Below are 25586 nucleotides of genomic sequence, written 5' to 3'. Positions count from 1 at the left end.
TCTTTTGTACTTCTTTCGTGAAGGTCCCCAGTCTGAATAATTCATATCGCTAAAGATGAGTTGTGCAACGAGTGGTTTATTTGCATATATCTCACTAATTGAATAAATATCAACTTTTGAATTTTACTTTGGACACTTTTGGGTAAGTACGTGGGCCTGCTTGCATAAGACTTCTGCTAGGGTCCTAACCTTGAGGAATTCCCTTTAGTGCAGCCTTGCTGGTGCCTGTATCACATGCTACTGACATAAATTTTCCTATAAACAAATGTACTGCAAGAGCTGTGTTAAAGGAAATGCCTCAAGGTTAGCATCCTAGCAGAAGTTTCGTGCAAGCGGGTGAGGACCTTCAGCAAAAAAATATTATGAGAACGAACTGCATTGACACTCAGTGAGTTTTTCGAGTTATTAGGTGGATTCTGTTTATGAATTTCTTGCGTGAAGCATTGTACAAATGTGCTCTTTGGCTGCTGTCAGTTGTGTGCTCACTCGTGTGGTTCACACATAGGGGGCAGAAATTAAGGGTCAGATGGAAGATACACTTCGCTTTTCATTCTTCTTCTCTACCGAACTGGTGCACAGCGCTCGTGCTGTCTCACCTGCGGAATGACATCATGGCCATTGCTGTCTACAAGTCAGGTAGAGAAGGATTCCAAAGCATGCCTTGTGGCTGCTCCTTAAGCAGTGTTCACACGGACCAACAGGCCAACTTCGAGGCGGTGCCATCTGTGTATACACAAGTACCAACTAGGCAGCTCCACAGACAAACAATCTCACATCTTATTTCACCAAGAGAACAACATTCTCTTGAGAAATGCCAACTGGGATGCGTCGATGGCTTTGACCTTTTAAGAACTATTATTTTTCAGCTACACCTGCACAATTCGTAACCAATGCAATCTAATAATAGTATTATGGCACTATGACACAAATAAAGTTACATCACCATTGGAAGTGAGGGCATAAGTCATGTGACAATGCTCCTCTCGCTGGCTTGCCAATGCACAACCAATTTCTGAACAACGAAAAAATGGCTAGGAAGCAAGCAAGCGAGCTGGTGAAGATGATGCATAATATAAAAACCCCGAGACTAGGGAACACGAAGGGACAGACACAACACGAAGTCTCAAAAAACTTCGCGTTGTGTCTGTCCCTTCGTGTTCCCTAGTCTCGGGGTTTTTACATTATGCATCAATTTCTGAAGATTTCGTTCGGTGACAGATTCCCTCTAATTTGAGTCGGTCATGAGTGTGCAGTTGGTGCAGAAAGTTGGTCGGCCCAGGAGCGCATAAAAAATGTGAATCCCGGGCCGGGCTCGGGCTTTCGGGTAAGCCCGGGCCCCTGCAGTGCTCTAGTGTACATATCTATTGTCGTACTTAGCATCTTGTACATACCATTGACGCGTTAAAATCAGTTTTAAAAAAGAGAAAAAAAAAAGAAAAGAAAAGCTCCCGTGGCATAGTGGTTAGGATGACCGCTTCCCACGCCGAGACTGGGAGGTGACGTGGGTTCGAATCCCCGCACCGGCTGTGCTGTCTGGTGTTGTCCCTGGGTTTTTTTACGGCAGATTTTGCAGACGAATATCGGCACAGTTCGCCCTGAAGTCGGTTCAGGACGCATTATAAGCCCCTGTCACCCACTCCTTCCTACGGTCTTCTCTCCATCTGTCCATCTGTACGCCGCCTATAGCCACAGTTGCTTCGCGGCGCTAACACAGAACTTAAAAAAAAGTCAACAAATCAGGAGAGAGTTCTCACTCGCAATGATGCTTGACTAGTAACCTGTCCTGTGCCGAAGTTTATGAAGTTCTGTTTCTGGTTCCTTCTTTATCCTATTTCCAACTCATCATCCCTCAACCCCCATCCCCTCATCCTTTTCTGACTACAGTCGTGACAATGCCCACTCCCGTGCTGCCAACTACCACCCTTTTATTTTTTCTTGTTTTATGGGCGCAGATGTAGATTTTGCCTCCTTGTGAACCGCGGACCGTGCTTTGACCTTTTTTTTTTTCTTGTTCTTTTTTCAGACCTCTCTTACATGCAGAACACGACTCGATGTTTGCGAAGAAAATATGCCAAATTTATGAACACATGCACATACGACCAAAGTTTGACGCAGCAGCTGTCCACGGAAACAAAGCCATCTAAAAAAGAGAACTACTTTCGAGCATATCATGTTGCGTTGCAACGTCGTTTTGTGTGCATCGTTTACGGGTTTTATTAGCGTGTTTGCTTCGCGAAAAATCAAGATAACGCATGGAGGCATTAAATCTCCGTTTCACTAATGCAGGCACTTAGCATGATCGCGGGGCAACGGACCGCTACGTATCTTTTTTGCTTTTAGGTGTACGAGCTCCTTCTTTCCATGACTGTAGAAAGCGCGTTCAGTCGTTCTTTCTGGCTTCCTTACGCAGTATAGATAAGACCGGAAAGAATGGCCACATGGGATCTTGATGGCGCAGAAGGGCCATAGAGGCCAGAGGGGGAAAAAAGTGGAAAAAAGCCAATGCTGAGAGCTAAGTGATTGAAAAACGCCATGCAAGCTGCGATCTGATTGGAAAGTTCGAGGCAGGCTTGGACGTATCAGTACCGTGTTCCAGATACCGCTCCGTAATGCCGCAACTTTTTATGGTTTCCGTTTGCTTCCGGCCGGAATAAGAAGGTAACGCTAGAAGTTGGTGTTCCCGATTAGACCTGGAAACGCTTGTGGAAATAAGTTAGAGGAGGGGAGGAGGGGCGTCAATTGACACTTTTATGTAAAACATAAGGATTAATAAGTGACTGCAGACGGTCTCTTCTTCCCGTGTGTGATATCGAAGAGTAAGCAAAATGCCTAGATGCTATATTTGCAAATTAAACTGTATCGTGTACAAGAATGGGAAGGGGGTTTCTCTTTTTCTGGCTCTATTTTTCGACCTGCAAACGCGTTTTGGGGTAACCACTTCTGACTGGGTCGGGATTAATATCTCCATATTTTCCTTTCTTTTCCAATTCCAGTGGAAAGGGCCGTATAGTTTTCCAGAAGAAATGAACTTAATGAGCACACGTTTTGATTAATTTGCTATGTAATGTACCGTTACTGTTAGCAAAACGGAAAAAATATTATGCGCTGCAACGTTAAGCGTCAATGACCATGCGAAGAAATATGGTTATCCGCGTTTATGGTGCTAAACATCCACGGACGAAGTAACAGACAAGAGGCGCCGTGTTAGCGTACTTTCACTGATGCCAAAAATGGGAGAGAATGATTTAGGCACGCGTGAAATATAACGCACTTCGAAAGTCATATTACCTCGGCTGCCCAATCGCATGGGACGTTGTGCAATCCGTTGCGCAACCTTGGAGGCAATCGGAATACTAGTACGCTACATGTCCACCTATCCTGTCTCCGAGCCATCCTGATCCACCGGGCTTGAGGGCTTCAGTGAAGAACGAAGGAAGTTTGGTGGTGGTCTTTGATGGGCAGCGGGCGCGATAAGGGAGCACGAGCTAGGGTCACGCTTGGTTACAACAAAACCGTACTTGCCGAGTGAGACATTGCGTTTCTTTCCTGGGATTTGGAGACGCAGATGATTTTCCTTCGTTGAAGTTAAGTATGTATGCGGCCCCCTCGGACGCATAGCTACGCCTGAATTTGCCGATGCCGACATTTTCAGGCTACAGCAACTCGAAATCTGCTGAGGACTTTATCGCCGATTTGGAAGCTTATCAGACAGCCTTCGGGGCCACCGTCGACGCCATACTGCGTCGAATACGCCCCGCTACCCTGGTAGGCTCCGCTGCTTGACGGCGTAGGTCACAGTGCACGTTTCTGTCTGTGACAGAATTCCAGCAGCAGTTCCTGGAGGAGTTGGCTGCCTCCGTACTACGTTATGCGCATACAAGAAGAGCTGATAGCCCGCACACAGCATAGCGCGAAGAGTCTTCAGGAATACGTCAGGGCAATCCAGGACCTCTACCACTGAGCTGAGCCACTCACGGAAGAGAGAGAGAGAGAGAAGGTGGCACGCGTTCTCCGCAAGCGCCACCCCCGTTTCAAGTCATACCTGCGAAGATGTAGTTTTTCGACTCTCGACGATCTGTCCAGGAGGGCTCGCAGCATTCAGGCAGATCTTTTGGAGGAACCGAGGTCCCGCCCACCACCCCGGCCGGAGGAAACTCTTGAGCGGTTGTGCTTGGACTACGCCCAGACCGGCGAAGACCAGTGCGTACACGCTCCGTTGGCCTCCCAGACCAAGTAGCGGAATACCCGCCGGTCCTTCCCGTCGTGCGCTGCACCCTTTCTCTCGTGAGAGGAAAAGAACCGAGTTTAGTCATGCAGGCGAGGCCCTGGGGACACGAGATGCCAGTAACGGGCGTCATGAAACGCTGGGGAGCCGGCGTGACGTTCCGCTGGAAGGGGTAACCCCACCGAAGCCCGTCGAGAACAACGTGCGAAGTCCTCAGCGCTGCTACGGTTGCGGCGAACCCGTACACGTCTGATGAGAATGCGCGCGCCTCATGGGGCCCGAATTCCTCGCAGGAAAACGCCGGCGACGATAATTGTCGACGGTATCTTCCAGTACTAACACCGATCAGGAACAACTAATTCTCAGCGATGCCACCTTGACTGATAATGTGGAAACTGCTCCTGTCCCGCTTGCATGCCGATTTTAGGATGACATTCGCAATATCGGAACCTACATTCTGGTGTGCGTCCTGAGTAAGGATATCGCAGCGCTTGTGTACACTGGAGCAGCATTGTTGCTGATCGGAGACATCAGCAGCTTTAACTGCCATCGTTTAATCGGAGACACCATTTACAGCTGCTGCCGGGAAAGGAATATGTCCGTCCGAGCAACCAAAACTCTCCTGATGGTCGCATCTGGTTCTGTTGAACTAGCTGAAGTCACAATAGCCTATACGCTAGACCGTCGATGGACGACGCACCCGGCAACGATTTCTCTACTTGCCTGGACTGACAGGTACAATAACCCTGGGAGGCGAGTCCACTATCCAGACAGGAATACTGCTGGACCTACGTCGCGGGGCTACCAGTACGAAAGTAGCAAGGAGCACCCTTTTATCGAGTGGATAACTCATGATACGGACCAGTGCCGGCCGGTGGAGCAAACCTCTATCATCAACTGTAGGCGAGACTGGAAACAATTTAATAACGGCGACCCGATTCAGAAAACCGGCGAAGTACCTTCCGGTGTTGAACAATCTCCGCCCGTTGGAGATCCTCACGGAAGAGGATACTGGCAGCTGTTGTTGCGCCCGCCGTTTTGGAAGTCATTCTCTGAATGCTTCGTATGCTTCTTCAAGCACTGCGGCCATTTTCCTCATGTTTTCGGAGAAGTAGGGTCGAATTGATGTTTACGTATCCAAATAGATACTGGCAACGCAAGACATTGGAGATGCAACCCTCGTCCTCTAAGCGCCTGCAAGCGCAAGCAGTTCGTCGCTGCGCTAGAGGAAATAATCGATACGGGCGCTGTAAGACCATCACATGGCCCATGGGCCTTCCCAGTTGTGCTGGCACCGCAGCAGGACGGCACCGCTAGCCTGTGTGTGGATCACCGCCGCCCGAACTTGGTCACGGTGACGGGTTCTAACCCGTTCCCGTGGATTAACTCCATAATGTACACGTTGGGCGCCGATTTGTTGGAGTTCTCCCTGAGCCAACCACACGGGGTCTTCAGTCCAACCTGTCGCAGGCCCGAAACGCAGCCCAAGGTACGCCGGCCACACAAGTCTAATCGCAAAGCAACATTTATTGGCCACTTACGTGCCTATCTTCAACGAAGGAATGTCACCTGCGTCTCCAAATCCAAGGAAAGAAAGGCCTTGTCTCATTCGGCGTGACTGGTTTTTGTTCCAACGAAGAGCGAGCACCCTATAGCTCGTGCCCCCTTATTCCGCCCATTGCCCGGCCAAGAACCCCACCACAGAGAGTAGACTAGAAGAAGCTGCGTTTTGGAGCTTGGTGACGCCCGAATTTGGGATCTGCTGCTTCATTTCTTTTAGTTGACCACCACACTTCGTCCTTTACTGCACCTAAGAGTTGCTGTAGTTAACAGGCTTTCTCTCATTGGTTGCTCAAATGCATTGTGTTGATCGATAGAAAAAGGCGTAAGAAGATTTGTCATGCGACGAAGTTATGTTTTTAGGGCGGAAAATCGTTGCTACATCTCTAGTTTAGGGGAACATTATATAGACTGCAAAAATTTCTCCTGGATAATTTGAGCAAATTGTTTGAGAAGATCAATCAGGCGCTGCTCCGCATATCACCGCCCTCCTTGCGAAAGAGAAAAGTCAGGTGGTGTAGTGAAAGAGCTCGCGATTGTCGGTCTCACAGAGGTGGGTAACGTCACGACTAACGCTCTGGGAGAATGTGCGTCCTGGGCCGACTTCTAAGGGAACTGTGCCACTCGTGTATAACTGACGAACGACGCAACGGGCAAATGCCGTTCCTCTTGTCTTGCCATCAAGGTAACCACATCTTTCATTCTGCGAGGCTAATTTTGTAGCATTTTAATGCCCCTTCAACCGTGTTGCACTACGTGTAGTATAGTTACGGTTTGGCAGAAATTGTAAGAGCATAAGTACACCGCGTTTTTGTGCTGGGTCACTTGACGCAACTAGCGTGGCATATGAAGCCTGAAAACATGCAATCTGGCCAGATGTAAGCCATACTTTATTTGGAGAAACGTTCACGTAACCTTTCAATGCTTCCGCTCGTGGATGGAGAGCTTTGACAGTACAGGTTTACAACGCCCGAGTGCCCCCATGATCATACGTTATTTTCCTCGAAAAAAAAAAAAAAAGCGAGAAGGAAAAGCGAAATGTCGACTGGTTTTAGCACGTAATTTTAATGTTTGTACCGCGGAAAGCCAAAAACACCGATGATAGCCCGGTCAAGATAAACACAATAAGAAAGGGTTATTAACATTATATCGACGTAAAATAACGTAGCGAAAACATAATCAGTCAGGGCCAGCGGCATGGCTGAGCGGGTTAAGGCGTCCCGCTCGCTGGTGGTAGCCAAGGTCGTGCTGAAGACTGGGAGGTGGTGGGTTCGAATCCTACCACCGGCTGCGCTCTCTGACGTTTTCCCTGGGTTTTCCGAAGACTTTCCAGACGAAGGTCCGCACAGTTCCCCCTGAAGTCAGCCCAGAACGCATACTAGCCCCCCTGTCCCCCACGCATTCCTGCTGTCCTCTCTCCACCTGTCCACATCTGTTCGCCGCTCATAGCCACACTTGCACGAAAAGAAAAAAAAAACAATCAGTCAGCCCTTGGACGAACAGCTCTCGAGTGGGCACCCGCGTCCGAATCAGACGTTCGTTCATCATACGTGTTCGGAATCTATAAGTTCCTGACCCCACTTATGTGATGAAATAGGTAATGGGAAAAACGCGGACAGGAGAAAAAGATCGTCATCTATACACAAAAACGCCTACAGCTTGTGTTCAACTATTTTCGTCAGGTGTCCTTGGTTTTTTAAAATGCTCTTTCCAAGTTTTCCACGCTCGTTCCAAGCTTTCGTTCTTTTTTTTTTTCGTTTTAATTTGCTGATTAACTTCCTGAAGCTGTCTCGCGGCATAGTTGCTTCACCATTGAAGAAGTATCGTGTGGCACTTTTATAAGAGGAAGCTCTTTTCCGGCCTCTAATGTAATCTAATCTAAAAGGACGCTCCTTCATACTTGCAATGTACAGGGTGTTTGCTCTAACGTGTCCAGAAATTTTATTTAAAGCGAGCGATAAAAGAGAAACGAGCGCTACTGTTCAGCTGCTTGACTAAGAAACAGGTGCTACTAGTGAAGTTGCAAGGTATATTTAAACAGGTAGCGCAACTCCCATAGGCCCCAGTGTCTTCAGAATGACGCCATGATTGAGACGGTCAGTGCCATCCATCCGTTGCGCGGACTACTATGATTGTAAACAAATGTCGTCAGAGACGACGTCGCGAGTATGAATAATAAGTAGTGCATAGTTAACCATGCACGTTTACATTGGCCCACTTCGCGTGCTCTGCATTCCCTTTTCTGTGCCCAGTCCCAGACGAGAACACAGAAAAATAAAGCATATCAGGTTTAATGAATCATATCAATTCCAAGTACATACGGTTATCACGATTTTGACAACTCCAAACAGAAAGGCATCGTGATGACCATACAGAAATTAGGAAGGCTCACATAGGGCCAGGGTCCAGTAACAGGGGATGCATTGTATTCATCTGTTCACACGTATTAATCTTGGTCTACAGCACGGAGATGTGAACGACGCTTTCTGTTTAACCCAAAGAGTGTACGAACTCCGTATTACAATGCACGGACACACGGTACGGATACAAAGACGCACGCATAAACACCCCCAACTGTGACACATGCGCAAAGGAGCAGGATACGGAAATGTACTCGAGTGGTAGATGATCTCGAATATGTGCACGAGCGGGGCAACAGAAAGATTTTTCTACATTGAAATTATGAATAACCTATAGTACACACACAAGCCAAGCCCATGTTGTAGAGTTTTTCTGTTTACAACCGTACCTCTACTGTCAACACCCAGGATCGCTCGCGCCTCTTGCTGGTGGCCTTGCCGATGGGTCTGATTTGGTATTTTCGCTAGTTTTCGCTACCAGTTTAGATATACTTTGGAAGCAGTCACATACACATTGTGTATGGGGCCGGTTGGTACATATCCTTTGGCCAGGCGACAACAGAAGGAGGAACGAGACAGCGACGACGCAACTTTCAACCGTTTACTAACGCTGAAAACAAGCGAAACATACATTCTACCCGACACTCCCCCCACATGACGTTATGTCACAGATAACACTTGATGCCAAACATCGTGATATCACCCAAACCAACAACCTTTCTTTATCACTTCTTCTTGCTTCTTTGTAAGCACCGCGGTGGGGGCACTAACGCAATCTCTACCTTGTTCTCTGATGAGTTGCGTTTCCACGACCTGCCTGAGATACACATCCTTTGACCTAAACTTTATCTCAGTGGCTTCGAAATTAGGCTCGCAACCGCAACCCATTACGTGCTAAACGGGAAGAGCCGACCTCGGCATTTGATGCCTTATTAGCATGCTCTCGTAAGCGCTCATTTACGCATCGGCCCGTAGCACTTCCCCCCATCCCAGAAGAATGGAATACACCACCCCCACTAAGCAAGGGACCTGTTTGTTCCTATGCCGTACCTTACAGACACACTCCCTCCTTCCACCATTCACAACGGCAGGAAGGGATCTCAATTTCCTCTTGACGGACACTACCACCTTTATACCATTCTTAGCTGCAACTTTCTATAACCTGTGGGTGGCAGTATGGATATAGGGTAAGGTGACTGTCGGCTGACTCGTACTGGTACATTCTCCTTCCTCAGGGGTCCTCTTACTCCTCAGCAACCTCCTGACTACCCCCCTGACAAAGTCCGAGGGATAACCCGCTCTCGTTAACCTTAGTATCTGATCTTTAATGCTCATCTCTACCTGGTGAGAACAGGACTTCGCCACTGCGTTGCTCAACAAACTCGACACCACCCCAAATTTTACAGTCTTGGAGTGACCAGATCTGAACGGGAGAACTGCCTTCTGCATCTTCTGCGCGTAACACCAACATAACTGGGTCCCCCATGCGTCGTCGCTGTCTCGTTCCTTCTTCTGTTGTCGCCTGGCCAAAGGATAGTGAAGCAGTACCTGTTTCTTACTCAAGTAGCAGTAAAGTACCCCATGCTTTTCTTTTATCGCTCGCTTTAAATATAATATATATATATATATATATATATATATATATATATGTGTGTGTGTGTGTGTGTGTGTAGAAACGAAAAACAATCAGAACAGGATATTCGTCTTTTCGACTTTTTCGCGACATGTCATTACGGATATGCGAATCAAAACTCTCACGTTCATTTTTCCTCGCCGTCTTATATTCGTTATTTGCTAGAATATGCCTTCGAAGTTTGAGCGACTCTATCTATCGATCAAGTCCACTCTGTCCTGTCTTCAGTAACTCTACAGTCAATCGCTAATTTCTGTGCATCTGAAGCGTGACGCTCAGAATCCCCGAACGGGTTTGTTACCCGAGCAATAAACATCTCGAAAGGAAGGAGAGGTGCAGGATAGGGAATGACCACCTATCCTTTTCATCGTCCGACTTATCCGCAGTTGTCTCCTTGTTCTAGTCAGTAATTCCTATGCATGTCTAGGTGCAAGAGAATGCAGCGAAAGTGGTGGTGGCCGTTCGTAACAGCTACTCGGGTCGTGCAATGTTAATGCACCCAAGAATGAGATGGTTGCTATGGTAACTGTTGCTCTGGGCGAAGACTGGCGGGCCAATGGCCCTTGCCAAGCCATCTTCTATCTGTAGCCCATACTGTCCGGATTGCTGATGGAACGGCGAATGCGAGGCAGGTACTAAGCACCGGTTGTCAGGATCGGGCTCCATTTTATTTGCTATGATGGGAAGTGGGCTCCGTACAACAATAATAATAATGGAGCCGTGATGTTACACGTAAGGAGGGGCTCCGTACAGAGGGGGGGGGGGGATATGTTTAATGCAAAGTAAGAAAAAAGTGAAGGGAAAGGTTAGCCACGGTGTGGGCTTGCTATTCCCTAATGCTTTCAAGCAAACAAAAGAAGACACAAACAGCTGGGATACAGAAAATTATGAAAAAATACAGAGGAAACAGCGTTAACACACCAAGGTGGGTATTTCGTCAAAAACAAAGACAATGAAAAAACATAGCGCTTGACAGTTTTCAAGTTATGAGGATCTACTGACCTCGTTATTTTTTCAGTGTATGGGTAGCGTGAAATTAATAAAGATGGAGAGGTCTCGTATCCAGGCCCGTATCGATCAACCTTGCGATGTAGTGCTGTTTGCGAACTGGGATTCGGCAGATTGGGCCGTGACCGCTGGACGCTGCCGACGACATGTCTAGAGAGAAGCGATCTAAATACCAAACGCCATGAATTCTGTTTGAAATTCGTTGCGGAAGGCGGGCATTGCACAGGATGTCGCGCGAATGTGAGAGGACGTACACCCTAAGAAAAAAAGGAGTAAAATGGAGAGTAATTGCAGCTTCTAGTCCCCTAGACTGCCCCCCCAATTACTCCCCATTTTAGTCACCTAACCCCGACATTTACTCCCTAGGACTGCAAATAGTCACTGAACTACGCTAATGGTCTTCCGAATATAACAGTCTACGTAAATACACTGTAGACTGAAAAACATGCTTATGGGTGTAAATGGCTTGTCATATAACTCACAACACTTTTTACGCCGTATGGTCTAGAACACCCTTTCTAGAGGGTGTATTCTGTGTAAAACACCCTTTGAAGGGGTGCTTTTCCTTGAAAATGCCTTGTTTGGCACCCTTTAAACACTCTTACACCCTTTCGAATGGGTGTAAGCTCCCGCGACAGTATGCCGAGCCATGCAGTCCGACGTTTTTGCTTGCATGGCAACAACTACCCTAGAGACGGCACAGTACCAGCCGTGGTTCCACCGCAGAACCTAAACTGGAGCGCTGCGCATCACTGACAACCCTCATCGTCCTAGCAACACTGTGAGTGAGCAAACAAACAAAAAAAAAAAGACAATCCACTTAAAATGAAAGCAAAACACTTGGACATGCGTAAGGGAAGAGGTGAAGATCGCAAAATCGTAACGCCGTCCGTGCTCGTGAAATGAGCGACGTTACGATGCTGCCATCTTCAGACGATGCCAGTAATGAGCCCGGGCACCCTCGCTAGCCTAAATTGGCGTACCAGATTGATCATATACTGAAATACAGTTCGTTGGACTATGTTCGCTCAGCTTAGTGCAGCAAAACTCGTCTGTAACGGTGACGAAAATGTGTCTTTGCAATTAACACGTACGCCTGTAACGAGTCAAAGATATCAGCAGGCTTCCTGACATCCCTCCCTGTCAAATATTGTGTTTTCAACTCAAGCTATCGTGTATAATGTGATTACCTAATGAGCGGATCTGTCAAGCCAACGTAATTTTTCTCTCACGAATGAAAACACCATTTTCAACACTAGTGTACAAAGGGTGTATATAACGTAAACACCTTTTTCGACACCAGTGTTACTTGAAGGGTGTAAAGACAGGTGTAAACGCATAGAAACACCCTTTTTGATACAGCATTTGGTGTAATAAAGAGTGTGTTTTCTCATACACCTTTTTTTAGCACCCTTTTTGCGGCCTTTGGTTAACTTTGTGGAATTAAAAAAGGTGTATTTGCTTAAAAACACATTTTTTTACCCAGAAAGGGTGTTTTTGAATTTACTGTGTACGCTCTTGGTCAATTTGATAGCATAAGGCTGCGTAACAGTTAGCGGTTCTTTCTTCGCAAATTGTGCCCTATGTATGTCGCAAGATTTTATATCACACGATATATCACGATTGACGGTTTGACTCGACGTATTTTCGTGCATGCACACGAATTATGTACCTGGGAATCTGAGAACAGAGCGTGAGATACAGTCTCCACTCTGTGCCATTCATTTACTCCCGCGCATTTACTCACGAAAGGGACTATTTTTTGTGGCAACGCATTTAGTCCCTAAAAGGAGTAAAATCACTCCTTTTTTTCTTAGAGTGTACGGGCTGTGCGGCGTTGTTTGTTACTGTCAAAACGCCGGGTGCTTCTCGCGTCTTTCACCAAGGGTTCTAGCGTGAAGTCACGGTGGTGTATAGAGGAGGAATGAAACAACTTTGCCATTGAAGTCATATTTGATGTACGCAAGAGAAATAAACCCCCTTGTGTTTCCAAACCGGAACGAGATACGAAGTGCGAGTGTAACCATTGGCGAGTCAGTGTGAGTAGTCACTGTAAGTAAGTGTAAGTAGTGTCAGTGTAAGCAGTGCGAGTCTCTGCAATATGGTAAGATGATTTGGTACGGTAGCTGAAGATCATGGCACGGTGGTCAATGCACGGTGGCTTCCAAGGGATTACGTTCCTCTTTGTCTGTATCCTTTACGACGTTCAGCGAGCCTTTGTATTTGTGGTAAAAAGCACTGATATCTATTGTTACCAACTGCTATTTCGCTCCATTCATTGCGTACATCAGAGGGTAACATAGCTTAGGTCATGCGAGAAAATTTTGAAAACCATTTATATTCTACTCGGTGCCGTATGCCTACAGTGTGTATCTCACCGGTCATGTGTGTGCTCCATCCGTTTAGTTCACATCTGACTCGTACTATAATAACCCACTTGTAATTGGGCAGGGTACCGTAACTCGTGTGGAGAAACGCCTCATGTAATCCGGCAAATTCGGTTACTCCCATAAAGAGACCCCCCACCCCCCACCTCCAATGAATTCAATAAATGCAATATCTCTCTTTTATTTTTTATTTTTTTTCAGGAACACCAATACCTCATGTCATTGCCATCACCACCACAATCGCGACAATCATCTCCAGATCGGGGGGGGGGGGGGTAGAAAAAAAAGGAAAGGTCAGCCAAACGGGACGTCGGTTCCAGAGGGACTGCTCCGTTTTAGCTTCGAAAGGCGTCAATTATCCTGATACTTTTTAGTGCTGCATAAGCACTGTAACGAAGACATTGGGTCACGAGAGGTGTACAGACGTGGAGAGTGAAAAATATAGGAAGGAGTGGGAGAAAGAGGGAGGGTTACCATGCGTGTCCTGGGCAGAGTTCCGGGGGATCCGCTGTCATCTGTCAGGAACATGTGTCAGAAAACCCGGGGGGAAACCTCGGGGAAACAGAGCCTACAGCGAGGTAGCATCTTAGCAACTCTCAGTCTTTAACTTAACCTTGAAGAGGATGCTGGCAACGAAGCAGGTGAGAGTGACGTGGCGTAAATAGCACTGGCGTAGTAGAGTAAACGCACTCGTATGGCCTTTGCAGAAAACTAGACTCAGCAATACTATTATTACTATTTCACTGCAGACCGGCACACACTGGCTGCTATGAAGGAAAGAGAAGAGCAAAACGCATCAACAGGCAGGAAACTCGCGCTGTGTTGGTATTTGATATTTCGTGGTTTGCCTAAGTGGTTACAGTTGAATACGACTTCATCGGGAACAGCCACACAGAAATCCCGATCCTTACGTCCACTTGCATACCCCGTTGGCGCTGACGCAGGACGGGATTCCGAACCCTACTAATGCGTAATGCCAATATTGTCCTTTTTGCGCTGTTCACGTTACTTGCTGTTCTTGGGAGTTGTCAGTTTCCAGACACGTATAATACACAACTGTATGGATATGCATTGGGACGTATCCCGATTTGTCCGGCGATAGCAGCATGAGGACATTGGAGAATTTTAGTTGCCCTTTTTTGTAGACCTTTACCCGCTACGGCGTTGGTCTCATGGCGCATGCGCGACGCTACCGGAGCTTCGCGAGCGTATCGGGTTTCCGCGAGGAGAAGACGACTGTACCAACTACGCGAGAAGCAAGGTGGCGGTGCGGACTTCCGTAGCATTTTTATGCTGCTCAAGGTGATTGCGAGTAACCCTTTCGTGGATGCAACGAAATGGATTGCAATAACGGAACTCCTCAGCAGAGTAACATCGAAAGACTTCACGGTTCAGGGTTCAAGATTTGCCATGCGGGAGCGCTACGACGTTAATTAAACGTACCGTCACTTTCCAAGGTGTACTAAAACGTCCACAGCGTCAGTCTCGTGTATCGTGATATCGTTTCGGATCATCGTACCGTGTACCGTACCGGGACTTGCAAAGTGGTTTACTAAAACACACCATTACCTGACGTTTCGAAGAAGGCTGCAGATTTGCACCGACGAGCATGTAGAAGAAGCCAACGGTACACACAACAACAACAACAACAACAAAGGAGGGGGGAAAAAAGAAAAAACGACGCCCAAGTAATCAATGACTACAGCCGCAGTAGGGCTGCTTTCCCCAATATGCCCCGTCAACCTGAGTACTTTTGTGACGTAAATAAGAGGCTGAGCGAAGATTAAAAGAGAAACAACATTTAAGCATTAATCCACTCCCAAGTATGTTAGTGATCTAAAAGACGACAGACCCATATTAATCTAAGCTCAAACGTATCCCCTTCGCACCCCATCACGACCTGTTATTCTAGTTTTCCCCAGCAGAAGATATTCGAATTCCTTGCTGAAAGATGGGAAATTCGTCATTTTTCCGCGACAAAGGTTACTCACAATACAGGTACCCATGCCGCCATAACAGTTCTGCCCCGTTGCAACACTCCACGCGAACAGTTTACAGTGAAGCATTGCATAAACATTTCTTGCGATTAGATCTGGCTTCAATCTTATGAGAGCCTGTACATGTAAGGTTATGGCTTCTTCTACCCCATTACTTGCGCCTCTTAAAGTGCCACTGCGGACTAAATCTCGCGTCTTCAGAATCCTCCCAAAGTTACGTTTCTGAATATCTTCTTCCCTCACTTTATATTCGTGCGAAATATTTTGGCTCTACGTGACGCGAAAGCTAGAGAAAATTAATTTTTATTTTTGAGAGCTGTGACGTCATGTTAGGCTCCGTCGGAGCGCCCGGCTCTGATCTGGCAACGTTGTTGCCCTTCGCGTCTTCTGGGGGGCACACATTTTTAATAGAAGGATAGCACTGGCTTACATAACAAACAAAGTAACAAAAGTTTTGTTACTTTGTTTGTTATGTAAGCCAGTGCTATCCTTCTATTAAACATGACTCCTGGCTTCTGGTCTATCTTCGGGCTCACTTTTTGTACTCCGTTGGCGAAGAACGCTTCTTCGGTACACCAGTTCCCCCTTTTTTTCTCTCTGTGTACGTGTACCGGGCAGCCCTTTTGGATATTAGAGAAAGCACGCGGGTTTGTTGGATCAGGACATCCCGAGAAGTTACGGGTTGTTTCGTTACTCTAATAGGGTCTTGCGTGTTTTCGAAGAATATGTCGTTGTCCTGTTATGAGATTGCGATTAGGCTGCTACGATCAGGCCAGAAATTGTAGCTACGGAAGGGGGATATACAGGGTGTGTATTTTTATTTGTTACAAAATTTTTATTAAAAAAATACTAGCAGAGCAAAATGGATGCCGTTTTCGCAGTTGAGTTCTACGGCCAGACTGACATCCTCTCCAAGAAAGTATGCAACTGCAAGATGACTGATTACCTAAAATTCATTAATGAACTATTTCATTAGGGGATTTCGGGCAAAGGCGGGGGATCAGAATGAGAGACCATCCTAGTTGAAAGCCATTCCACGTTTACAAAATCTTGAAACACGCACGTGCGTGTCAGATATCCACCCCCGAATTTTGATATGCAAATGAGCCGAAACCGAAACCGCGGCGACCTGGAACGCAGGGGGCACAGCCCTCATTTCACCTCAGAGGGCCACGTGATTCGGAGCGATGGAGATGATTGGAGTAAGTGCCGACCTGCGTGCCAGATAAACCACTTTCCCGCCCAGATGAGCCTCTGTCGGCGAAGGTGATGTGCTTGTCAGGCGCGCTTTTTCAGTACCGGCTCATTTGCGTACCAAAATTTGGGGGTGGATATCTTCACGCACGTGCGTGCTTCAGGATGTTCCAAACGTGAAATGGCTTTCAACTATAGGATGGTCTTTCATTCTGATCTCGCGCTTTTTCCCGAAATCCCCTATAATTAAGAGAGTTCATTAATGAATTTTAGGTAATTAGCCATCTTGTAGTTGCATACTTTCTTCGAGAGGATGTCAGCCTGGCCGTAGAACTGAACTGCAAAAACGGAATCTATTTTGCTCTGCTAGGTTTTTAATAAAAATTATCTAACGAATAAAAATAAACACCCTGTATTTATTAGAAGAGAGAAAACAAAAAAAGGAGGAAATGTCAGCCAAACGGTATGTCGTCTTGCTATTCCGCAAAAAATAAATAAATAAATAAAAAGAAGAGAAAATAATTAGGAAAAAGGAATTAATGAGTGAAGGAATGAAGCAAGGAAGCGAATGATAAGATTCATGGAGAAGTATGTATCACTATTATCGTCCGCAAGGAGAAACAAGGTTCCTATCTTGTAGCACCTAAAACCTTGCGAATTTGCGCTTCAAAATGCAAAATCTGTGTTTTCCGACGACCAAACTCAAAGTCCGCTTTTTCAACAACAACCGGAACCCTTGGATCCCTGAACATGACGCTCCTAATTAGCCCCAGATCAACTGCCGCGGGCCAGAACTACGCTGCTATACCACTGTTACAATAACCTGCATGCACGACCACTTGCGACAACTTGGCTACCCCAACGTCTCTTTGGCCACCCTTTTTGGGCCCGGTCCTGCACAACAAGTGGGCGGTTACGACCACCCTCTTGAGATTTCTTCGTGGCACCGGCCTCTCGACCAGCCTCTAAGGCCCACTTATGTGTGTGTCTGTTTCTTTTTTGGTTTGTTTATCTCCTATTTTCCTTTTCTTTCCTGTTCTTCTTTTTCTCTTTTTAAGGAATAGAAAGTCGGCCTACCCGGCCTAACCTTTCCTCTCTTTCTTTTTTTCTTCAATAAACGTATTCCCCCTCCCTCCTAACATTTCTAACAAGAAAATGTAATTCCGAGGCTGAGTTCTCCTTTATAAGCGAAAGCGTTTTTAACCAGCATCAGCTTTGCGACGACGTGCAAGTTGTCTGGAAACACGAATTCCCCGGTCGCCCCCTTCTTTCTCTCTTTCAGGAAGAAAATGCTGGGCGCATGTTCATAGCGGTAACGCGCACTCCCCTCTCAACGTGCACCGCTAGTTTTATGAACCCTGTAAAAATATTCCCGTCAAGGCAAATGCTTCTTGTTCTGCCTACGGGGATGAAAGCCATGTGGTTGGAAGTGGATGGAAGGCTGTGGTTATGGGGGGGGGTTCATTATTGCGACGAGATGATAATAATGAGCTTTGCCAGGCACGAAAAAAAATAAATAAAAAAGAGAGAGAAAGAAAAAGAGGTAGTACTAAATGGGGGAAGAGCCGTTCTTATACCTACGGACCGCGGCTACTTTCTGCCTTTTTGCTGGGGTATACATTCCATCTTATTTCGTCACAGCAACGGAGTGTGCAGTCTGCAGAACGCTGTCACAGACGATACTTTTTCTGCCTTCCCAACTTCCCAATCAAGATGCGTATTGTCATGGAACAGCAGCTTCGCCATGGAGTAACTAAACACGTGCACAAGTATGTATTATTATTACATATACCAGACAGACCAGTATACCAACGCAGGCGTTACATAGCTCTTCCAGACGTTCCTGACCCATCTTATAGCGTGACCTGTATGGTTAGTCGATGTGTAGGCTTCAGACTTTTCTGACGGATCCGAAAAAATCCGAAATACTTCGGCTAGTAAAATTTAAATCAATTCGGACTTATCCGCAAAAGTCTACTTTTCGGGGTTTCAGTAACGGAGAGTTCAGCAAGGAAAACCATGCCGACTGACTGGGGTCGTCTCTTTTTGTATCGAAATTGCCTCGTATCGCGGGATAGCAGCACCCGCTGAATCTCTTGATCCATTTTCACTGTGCACTGTTTGCATCCGCTGCGCTGTGTGTCTGCCTAAAAGAAAGCGGCATATACAGCAGCTATACTAGCAGCTACGCATCATAAACCACAAAACCATCCAAATGAAATATAGCTGCAGGCGCCCATACGGCGCCTGCAGCCGCCCTGCTTCAAGTCCTTTTGCCCCCTTTTTTTTTCGCAGTTATTTACTACTAGCAGTCTTTCACTTAAAGGGACTATCCCACCCGGAAACGTGTGCATGGGACCGATACGGTAATATTCGTCACCACTTCACAGTCAACTTGGCCAAGTTTCTCTTCCGAAAACAGCTTAGATAGTAAATAAAAGAGTTTTAAAGACTACACTGCCTCTGCACCTAAGGAAGCACCGGCGAAAGTAGTACAGTCGATGCAGACTTTTCATAAACTATAGGGGCTATAGACATCCTGTTTTCACTTCTATCATCTCTGGGCCGGCGGACGTTCTTGGCCATCTGCGGCTCAACCGTCCAATGACTAATTACCTAAAAATCGTTAATTAACTTTTTAATTATAAAAGCTACGAGGTTGTCCCACTGAGAACATCAGTTCCCTTCGGTCACCTGATATCGTAGCCGTTTTCAGAACAAAAATCCGTTCGATAGATCGTGCGCAAAAAATTCGTGAAGGGACACAATTTTTTTCTTTATTTTGTTCATTGCGCATCTTCGGACGCGTCTTTCCTACGCCGGCAATGTGAGAGGGTGAAGGAGCACAGTATGCGTCGAAGATGAGCTTTAACTTGCGAAAACAAAACAAAACAAATGTATCAGGTGACGCTATCGGAACTGCGCTTATCTTGGGTTGCATTTTCTGTTTTCTTTTAACCTTTTTCCAGGACGCAAGAGGCGATAGTGTGCTCTTTCACCCTCTCACATTGGGGGTGAAGGAAAGACGCGTCTCCGAAGATGCGCCATGAACAAAATAAAGAAAAAATTGTGTTCCTTCACGAATTTTTTGCGGACGATCTATCGAACGGATTTTTGTTCTGAAAAGGGCTACGATATCAGGTGACCGGAGGGAACAGGTGTTCTCATTGGGACAACCTCGTAGCTTTTAGAATTAAAAAGTTAATTAACGACTTTTAGGTAATTAGTCATTCGACGGTTGAGCAACAGATGGCCAAGAACGTCCTCCGGCCCAGAGATGATAGAAGTGAAAACAGGATGCCTATAGCCCTTATAGATTTTTTATGAAAAATATGTATCGAAAAAAAAAAAGACACCCGGTATAATGATGACGGAGGCTAATCACACCAATGGAACCGCAGCGCAAAGCTCGTCTGCTTCGCGTTCGCATTGCAATATACTAAGTGGAAAGACCTCCGTAAACATGCTGATTTTTTCTTATGAGCGTGAGTTCTGACGCGACCTTGTTGCCTGAAACACGGTGTTACATTCCTGGCTGTACCAACATGAGAACCCGGAAACGCCGATCACAGATATCCGCGACCCGCAGACGCCAGTTCGCCGATGGCCAAAGGACTGATAGTAGCCGTGGTTACATGACCCCGACAGAAACGTGTCGAGTTGACTTATCGCACCTCCTCACATCAATCCTCGCTAGAAGACTGGCCGACACGACTTGATGGAAGAGGAATTGCTGCGATAAACCAACTCGATCCGTTTCTGTCGCGTTCATGTAAACATGGCTAGTACTTGTCCGTGTGACGTTTTCTCCGATTTCCGGGGAGGGAATTCCGGCATACTCTCACAATCCGGCGTCTGCTCCTGCCGTGCATTACATCAAATTGCACAGAAACTACTCCACTAATTCGCGTCCGAATTTCGGCGTTACTGTCAGTGATAAACAAAAGTAAAATGGCGCTATAGTTTCGGAATCAACTGGAACGGATGCGACTGTCTCTTTATGACTCCAACGTCATGCATGTATAGGGTGCTAGGGCATTAAATAGGGAAGCCTGTCCTATTGACATGACGGCGTTTTGAGGTCATTTCGGCTATTTCCCACATCTATACTTGGAAAACGTTGCGCGCACAGGATTTCCCTTCTCCTGTGAAGCATGCTTTCCTTCCTCCTCAAAGTGGACAAGGGAGCACGGACAACATAAAAATTGCCTTTTTGAAAGGGCACCTAGTCGGTCCAGCGAAGGCAGCAAGATGGGACGTATTCGAAAGATGTCTTGCAACTGTGCATTCGGATTTCGAGATGTTCACGTTGCCAAGTAATCGTGCTACAGATGTCGTTGTCTGTATGTTGTGTCGTATAACAGTAAGAGTTTTCGCAGGGCAGCTTCTAATCCTTTTTACATCGATAGCTGAATGAGGGAACTTGTTTGTGAAGGACGCCGTAGGTCCTGACTTGTTACTCGGCGCGCCATTGGTTGGCGCAGCAGAAGATCGGAGTGCACCTGAAAAGAGGCTATAGTCGTGACGATGCCCACTTGAGTGCGGCCAACAACAGCAAGCTACCTCGACCCCCCCCCCCTCCCCACGTGAAAAGACGTCAGGAGCCACGCTGCGTCGTTGACGAAAGTTACCTCCTTGCCACAAAGCGGCAGCCGTGCGGTGTACAAGGGCCTTCAGTATATCACACGCTATGCGGCGGCCACGAAGAGTGCGTACGGCGTCTGCAGACAGGGAGTAGAGGACTCTGCCAACACCACATATAGATCCAGAAAGCCTGCGCGCTGGTCGACTTGACGTAACAATTAAGAATCAGCAAATCAGGATAGTGTTTTCAACGGCCGTAGCCAATCACGAACGTGCTTTCAGCGGTCGTGGCCATGGAGAAGAACCGCCGTCGTCTGCGAGTTATGATTGAACGTCCGCGCGTACTAAATGGGAAAACTTGGAAATAAAGCGCATAACGTTCTCAATCTTTCTCAAAACTGATTCTTCTGGAAAGCGTCATGCACTTTTTGTCTAAATATTTAGGTCTGCAGGTTCCAGGTGAGCTGCAATCATTTACGGGTTCTTGAATTCGCAGAATGGTGAATCGCAGCAGCAGACGAATTCTGAGTATATATGTCCACGTAGCGAATTAGGGAGAGGAGGCAATGCGTAGGCTTTCTCTATCTAGATGCTGTTGGCTCGGCACGCCGCTGTAGAACATCACCCAGCAGACGACAGCATCATCCAGCAGTGAGGGAACGCGAGGCCGAGACCGAGGCCGCGCTCGGTGTACTCCGTCCCCCGTACTCGGATGCCACTACTAAACTGTCTTTCAGAGCCATGAGCGCGATAAGCGCCCAGGCGTAGTTTCCAAGGCGTCTCATTCGTTTTCCGGCATCCCAATCCTGCATACGTCACGGAGTCACTCCGACCTGCAAGCTGGAGCGTGAGAGTTCATCAAGAGCGCCGCGCTCCGGTAAAGGAGTGACACTGTGACACTGTTTAGCAAAAAAGGAGCGCGCTCCCTGCGCTCCAACTGTCCCAGACGTGTGCACCTAAAACGAGTGGGCGTCCGTCGGAGTTTGCACTGACCCACGCGGATTTTGCAGACAAGTTTTTGAAGAACGAGTTTGGACATGTTTGTGACGTTTGCGATGGGCTGTGGTTTCGCACCGATGTGCTCACGCCCGCACATGCGCAACACCGTCAACTGTTGTCTGTACGGAGCACCCGGAGCACAGCGCGCGACGAATTTTTCAGCGCAATCGTTGTCAGTTCGACGAAAGGAGGTTGGAAACCCGGCCCACACGAGGATAGTAGAAAGAGATAACACAGATATGTCTTATCGCATCTGACTTCCGTTGGGATCATGCCTTCCCTTTCCCAATTTCATGAACTGTCAATTTTTTACGGTCACTATGTGGGCTGGGTTTCCAACCTCCTTTTCGTCGGACTGACAGCGCTCAAAAAGTCGTCGCGCGCTATGCTCGGGGTGCTCCGAAGAGCATGATGTTCGGCTATATTTTCGATAGGATAGCTCCTCAATATCCCTGTCAATTATCGTGAATTTGAGTAGATTCGGCACGCTCTTCACATTAGCGGGGTAAAAAAGTGACATAACTTGGCAACTTTTCCGAGTTCAGTTCGCGAAAATTTACACAATTAAATTTACGTTACATGACATTCACATCAGGATGTGGCAAAAACCTAGTAAGAACAAATGCCGTTGACCGCATGATTCTAGGTGGCGTAGTTTTTTTTATTATAATTCAAAGACACGTTTTCTGGGACACCCTGTATGCGGAGTTAAGCATCGGATAGCGTACGTGCGCCGTGTGTCCCATAGGTGGCATATTTCAACGTCGGGTATCACGTGAGGTGTGGTGATGCAGGTAGGGGGAGAGTAAAGAACAAGACGCCACGCCCTTCGCGCCTGGCGGGTTCTTAGTGGAGGTTCTCGTCTTATATACTTGCAATACGAGCTTGTTCAGAGAAGATTGTAAAGATTCATAAACATCTGAACAGGGTTCGAGTTGCAATGCATTTGTAGGATATGATTTCGAAACATTAACACATTATATGTTAAGAATTCTCAAACACAGAGAAATAATAGTGTTAAAGTCTGTCCACAATGTAGAGTGGCACAGCTGTCGCTGTATCTCAGCTGCGAGTGCCAGAGGTTGTACAGCTACAAATCCTTTTTATGATGTATCATCACCATTATCACATCATTACATCATGCCTTGGGTGGGTGCGGTACCTCTGGTGATGATGATGACGAGGACGACGCCTACGATGAAGATGGTGATGATGATCATGGAATTGCTATATCACTACACTAGATTAGACTCTAGACTAGACACTCTTGTATTTGTTCTGTGCGTGCTTTCCGTGTGCTTTCTTCTCAATCATGCCTCACGGAGGTGTAAGAACCCGCAAACCTGACTCAACCCAACTTATCCAAGAGGAACGTGCTGGCGTCTTGGCGTTTTCCGGAAATGGTTCCAAGGTCATGCTGTCGAAGCACAAATTTCGTTACGCATGAAATGAGCACGAAACGTTAATTGAATGATGGCAGTTGAAGAGAGCGCATCAGCAGTGGGATTCGCGAACCAATTGAAGTATGGAACTGAGCGTTGTGAGGCTTGTGTTGTGTTTGTTCTTCTATGCTTAATTGTCTCATCCACTACTATATGTGATCTGTAAACCTCTAAGTCTCCGGGTACGCATGCAATTATTGACTCAAAGGACAGCCGTCCCTCCACATTCGTACATAACCATTTATTATTTTTAAACCACAGGGCTGATAAGTTTATGTACACGAAGGATACATTTACAGTATGTTACACCGGAATCGTCAGATAAGACTTCCGGGTGCACCTCTTCGCCATCACCAAGCCGAGCTGCGTGAGCTCGTCTTCCGATTCAGTCTGCCAAAGACAAACGTGAGGAACAAACGTCGGCTGCGGTAAAATTATTCCCGACGAAATGGGCTCCGTTGATGTCCCGTGAAGGTTTATACAACCAAGCCCTCAGTAACAATGCGGTGTCACAACCATCGTACACCCTTCTGAGCAGGAGTGTCTCTTACCCCTGCAGTTGTCGATCTTAATGTCACGTACGTTTAAGTGGAAATGTGTAAATGAGCCGGAGAAGAAATACAGATCAACCGTAAGTGAACGTGGCCGTCTCTGTTCTCGGCTCCATGGTCACGAGTAAGAGGCCTGTGTCCGTCTACTTCTAGGAGCACGGATAGACGTCCGGTTCTTGAGCACCCACCGCATGTCGCAGCTTTTTCACGAACGTCCTCACACATCCGAGTGCAAGTCTCTTCGCCTCCACGCACACAACACACACTTAGGAAGTGCGCCTTCGACACAGTTGAGCAACGTCCTGGAATGTGAGCACACCTGTGTGGCAGTTCAGTTCTGTGGAGGAGCACCGGCAATCAATGACTCCTGGATTACCCTGCACCTTCTGCTGCTCCATCCCAAGTTCCTGCGAGGGTTGCACAGAGATTAGAGCTCGACACAAACACCAGGTTTATGACACAGGGTTCATTGCCTTTAGAACGCGTTTAGAACGCGAAGAAGGATTTCGTTCTCAAGGATATCAATCCATGTGTACGTTACACCAGATGGCTTGCCACTGTGTACAAGACGTTTTTATGTGCGTGTGTGCCTTCACCCAAGTAACAGTTTTCCTATGCCAATATTAGTGAAATTCACATTATGTTTTAGTGCACAGTTAAGAGAAGCTCCTAGATGCTCTTGAACCCAGTATTTGTCATATTTTTGGCACTTTGCTATTGCTATGCATGTTGAACCTACATCGCTACATGAGCATTCTACACGTAAGCTCATCTACCATATCTACATGCTCAAGAAAAACAGACACCTTGCTACTAATTTAACAAAGTGGCCTATCAAAGTTCCTACTAAAGCTGAAGAAATTGCCTTCTCTCGCATACACAAAATGTATGCCGACTGAACGTTTGTTGCTCCTGTCTGAATTTGACTATGCGGAAAATAGGAGCTCGTACGCCTTACAGACGCGCCCTGCCCTGACAGTTCTCGCTTGATACAAATGCAATTTTGTCTCCTGATACTCGCCCACGCCTTTTTGGGTCTGCAGTTCAAGCTATACTTCGTATCAGAGTCGTACCAGTAAGTTGTATGCAAACACGGCACACGCAAAAGACGCCCTCGAGAGCTATGCGTCGTCCGCTCTCCTGCCTCGCATCCAACACGTGACGTCACTGGCTACTCTCCGCGAGGTGGCGACGCCAAAACTACTCCAGGCGAATAGGTTTAAACTAAGCCAACGTGTCCTGCGTCTGTGCAGTGCATAAGCAGATAACAGGAAGCGGCATCCGCGTGCCAGCAGTGTGGCGCTCCAAAGTTGCTTTTCGCTGTATGGTGACCGCTCCAGGTGCCTCATACTCCCGATTTGGGTGCGCCAAAATAGAGCCGCCTACTTCACGCACCCATTGTTGCCAGATGCATTGCAGGTTGCGCACCCCTGTGACGTCCTACTTCTCTAAAACTATAAATTAACTTTACGATACTTTCGCGTTACGTAGAGAATAAAAAACATTGAGATTCACATAGAGAAGAAAACGGATTGTAATCACTTGAATTCAGTAAGATTCTGAACACACGGGATTTAGTACGCAGAAAAACTTTAATCTTTTCGACGCTCGACTTCCATTGCAAAAAAGCGTCCGTGTCATCCCGC

The 25586-nt window shown here is 46.9% G+C and overlaps 1 protein-coding gene and 1 long non-coding RNA gene across 2 annotated transcripts in view; one reads left to right on the top strand and one right to left on the bottom strand.

The window, feature by feature from the left end:
• The window catches only part of LOC135388764 (uncharacterized), a 146197-nt gene that overhangs the window by 29757 nt on the left and 90854 nt on the right, over window positions 1-25586 (top strand). The window lies entirely within an intron of this gene.
• Window positions 23622-25586, bottom strand: part of LOC135388763 (zwei Ig domain protein zig-8-like) — a 240217-nt gene continuing 238252 nt past the window's right edge. The window contains exon 6 of the mRNA XM_064618540.1: window positions 23622-24347. The gene's annotated coding sequence lies outside the window, so the exon portion shown is untranslated. The remainder of the gene's footprint in view (window positions 24348-25586) is intronic.

The sequence above is a fragment of the Ornithodoros turicata genome, chromosome 3, assembly GCF_037126465.1.
Source record: "Ornithodoros turicata isolate Travis chromosome 3, ASM3712646v1, whole genome shotgun sequence".
Taxonomy (NCBI): Eukaryota; Metazoa; Arthropoda; class Arachnida; order Ixodida; family Argasidae; genus Ornithodoros; species Ornithodoros turicata.
Note: the sequence above shows the minus strand (reverse complement) of the source record. Positions and strands in the feature narration are given on the sequence as shown.